The 3,394-nt window shown below is 34.4% G+C and overlaps 1 long non-coding RNA gene across 2 annotated transcripts; it reads left to right on the forward strand.

Moving 5' to 3' along the window:
- The first annotated feature begins 886 nt into the window (after positions 1-886).
- Positions 887-1,865, forward strand: LOC106311266. 2 transcript variants are annotated; one of them, XR_001263968.1, is made up of 3 exons: positions 887-1,030; positions 1,267-1,446; positions 1,549-1,865. It is a non-coding gene; the product is annotated as an uncharacterized LOC106311266 (long non-coding RNA). The 2 variants fall into 2 exon arrangements; XR_001263969.1 differs by having other exon boundaries at positions 1,309-1,446.
- The last annotated feature ends 1,529 nt before the right edge of the window (positions 1,866-3,394 follow it).

The following is a 3,394-nucleotide window of genomic DNA, read 5'->3' on the forward strand; positions in this document are numbered from 1 at the left end:
GAGGCTCAGGTGAAGAAAATTCAGCAGGCATCACAACAAGTTGAGGTTGGGCACTGTCCGAGGAGGGCAGGTCGCTGGTGCTTTATAGATGGTTCGTGGAAAGATAAAGAGCAGTATTCAGGCCAGGGTTGGTATAGTATTCTTGAGGGATTTGATGGTTTGTTGGATGCAAGGAATATTCGGGCAAGTCTTTCACCCCTCCATTCGGAGATGGAAGCGTTAATATGGGCAATGGAGTGTATGAGGAATTTACATCAATATCAGGTCACGTTTGCTACAGATTGTTCTCAATTGGTGAAGATGGTTTCAGAACCAGAAGAATGGCCGGCGTTTGAAAGTTATCTGGAAGATATAAAGATGTTGAAGACATGTTTCCTTGTCTCAGAGATCATTCATGTACCCATGACGTAGAATTAAAAGGCAGATAGTCTAGCACAGAGTGCCAGAAAACAATCGTCTTTCGTCGTTCACATGGATGCAGAGCTACCGGTTTGGTTCACATAGTCAGTATGAGTCTGTTTGTTTGATGACAAAAAAAAAATCACCTTAGGTTTATAAAAATATCAAAATTGAATTTCATAAAATATCAAAAATCCAAAATGTAAATAAGGAAAAAAGGATAACTCGTATAATTCTTACTAACTAAAGGTAGCTTCCTTATAAACTTTACTAACTAAACGTAGTTTCCTTTTCTATTAAGAAAAACAACATTATAATGAGGCAGTTTCAAGACTCCCACGTGTGGGACCCACCTTAATGTTTTTTTTAAACGCATGGGCTAAAACTGAATGGGCTAAGGGATTTCTGGTTGGGCTTTGTATTTGTCCATAACTATATGGGTTTCGTTGTATTAGGACGAAAAAGACGGAGCCGGGGGCTTCTTCCAGATCCTTCATCTATGGTGGATGCCTCTTCAGTCTTCTCATCTGAGTAACTCGATCTTAATGACTATCCGCAGTTCTTCAGACGAGGAAACGTCATCCTGTAACGCTTCCAGAAGACTCCTATCCTATATATAGATTTCCACGGAGTAAGCTATCGTTTTCCTCAAACTTTTCTTCTCCACTTTTTACGATCGTTTAATTCTCTGAGATGGAAGGTTCATCAAGAAAGAGATTGAATTCATGGAAAGTTCGTGTCATATTAATGTATTTGAGATTTTTTGTGTTTCAAAAAAAATATCGAACTTTAGTAGCTTCTTCTCCATATGTGTTTGCTTCTCTTTGCTGTTAGTTAAGTTCCTTTGCCTTTTTGGTCTGGTCGCAGTGTGCCCATGTTGAGAAAAGGATTACTAATTTTCTGTTTCAGAGAAGAGTTTAAGCATCGTCGGATGAAGGGCGAGTCATTGATGTTAACTAAACTTGAGGCTTATGATAGAAATTCGTCGACTAAAAAGCTCATCAAATAAATCCAGGCTGATAACCTCCTTTTACTCAGAAAGATAAGGTAGATAATAGATGCGTAAGTCATATTATAATCTTTATTTATGTTCCTGATTATAGTGTTTTTATCACAACCTTTTGATCCATTTAGCACATGTAATTCTAGGGTTTGTATGGAGTTCCGACGGTGGAAGTGAGGTTCAGTGACCTTTTTCTTTAAGCGGAATGTGAAGCAGTTCATGCTCGGTCCTCCTGGTTGTGCGAAGACCACTCTGTTACATGCACTTTTTAAAAAGTTAAAAAGTGTATCAGAGGCGACAAGTGTTGTCTTCACTTTAAAGGTTGGAGGAGAAGTTACAATGGTTTCTTACTTTCAGAGTTTACAAGAGAAAATGTCAGAGTTAATATAAGTCAAAACGATATGCATATTCCAGAAGAGTGTGAGAGTGATTGGAAGTTGTACGGGTGTGATGACAAAACTTCTTATATTCTTTTAATGTACCTGAGTCAGATTACGATAACATTCAAAAGAAATTCTGAAGAAGGTCTGTAGAAGAGATAACCACCACCAAGAAATTGTTTCAAATCCTGATATAGATGTTTCTATGTTCACATGACGGAAGGTAATGAAAGATTGCATTTCTACTTGAAATAGAACGGAATATATGTACTAAGGTGACGTATGTTATTTGGATTAGTACGTCTAGAATCCAAAACCAAAAGAAAAAACAGCTAAATTTGGATTTACTTATGCTATTGGATTACATATGAAATTCTATTCATTCCAGCACATATAATTATTCTTGGTCTTTTCTGATTGTGGCATAAACCGATGTGTGCACAAAAATATGTATAAGGTTAGTGATTTAAATATATTATGGAACAAATTTAATGAAAAGTAAACAGTCTTTGTTTTCAACGTTTTATCAAATAAGGTCAACGTGCACAAAAAAAAAGAACTAAAGTAAGGCCATCCAGAAAGAAAAAAAGCAAGTGAATCTAAGAGTTTTTTTTTAATCATAAAACTCAAGTTAAGGAAAACTAATAATATACCGAGAAAAACACAATATATGATTACAAATAATAAAAGATTTACATATAATCAAAACTTATGTAAATTGGAACGATACAAAGAAGATTAGCATGATATCTTCGCAACGATGACATGCACAAATCGAAAAATGATCTAAACAAAGATCATTTCTCAATTTGTAAAAAAAAAAAAAAAAAAAAAATCAAACCAAATGATGAAAAATATAACCAAATATAACAAAAAAATTAATAAACATTACAAAAAATGAAAAAAAATGCCATAACCAGATAAAATACAAAACATAAAAAATATATCACAACTATCAGAATTGTAAGGGTGAAAAATTAAATAATGGTAAAACAATCGCTATAATATATTTAGCATGGCCATATACTATCACGTGTTCCTATGGTCAATGTAAGGTATATCAAGGAGATTGAGGATAGAAGAAATGCAATGATATATCTGGGCATGAAGACTAGAGAAAGGAATTATGCATGAGAGTGTTCACTTAACTTTTCTAAACCAGTCACGGATTTCATATGATTAGAAAGTAAGTATTTCGCTTTTGAATATATTGAAAAGAAAACAGTTAGGATCACTATCCTAAGGATCTTAAAACAAAGAGGATTAAAAAATGGAATCGAGGGAGAAAAAAAAACAGAAAATGAAAGACTGAGGATACATGAGAGCGGAACTAATGTTCAGATGGAAAAAAAACATGGGAAAGAAAAACCAAGAAAAAAACAAAACAATTCACAACACAGAAAAATGCAATGTTTTGGAAAACATTTAGACCGGATAATTTAATAACACCATACAACAAATAGTTGACAAAACGCATGCAAACGGGGAGTGACGATACCTATGGTATGATATGATAAAAATGACCAATACCATGACACTACAAGAAAACAGCAAGGATACTGAGGGAAAAAATCGTCGGAATTTCGTCGGAATAACGTTATTCCGACGAAAT

The sequence above is a fragment of the Brassica oleracea genome, chromosome C8, assembly GCF_000695525.1.
Source record: "Brassica oleracea var. oleracea cultivar TO1000 chromosome C8, BOL, whole genome shotgun sequence".
In the NCBI taxonomy this organism is placed as follows: domain Eukaryota; kingdom Viridiplantae; phylum Streptophyta; class Magnoliopsida; order Brassicales; family Brassicaceae; genus Brassica; species Brassica oleracea.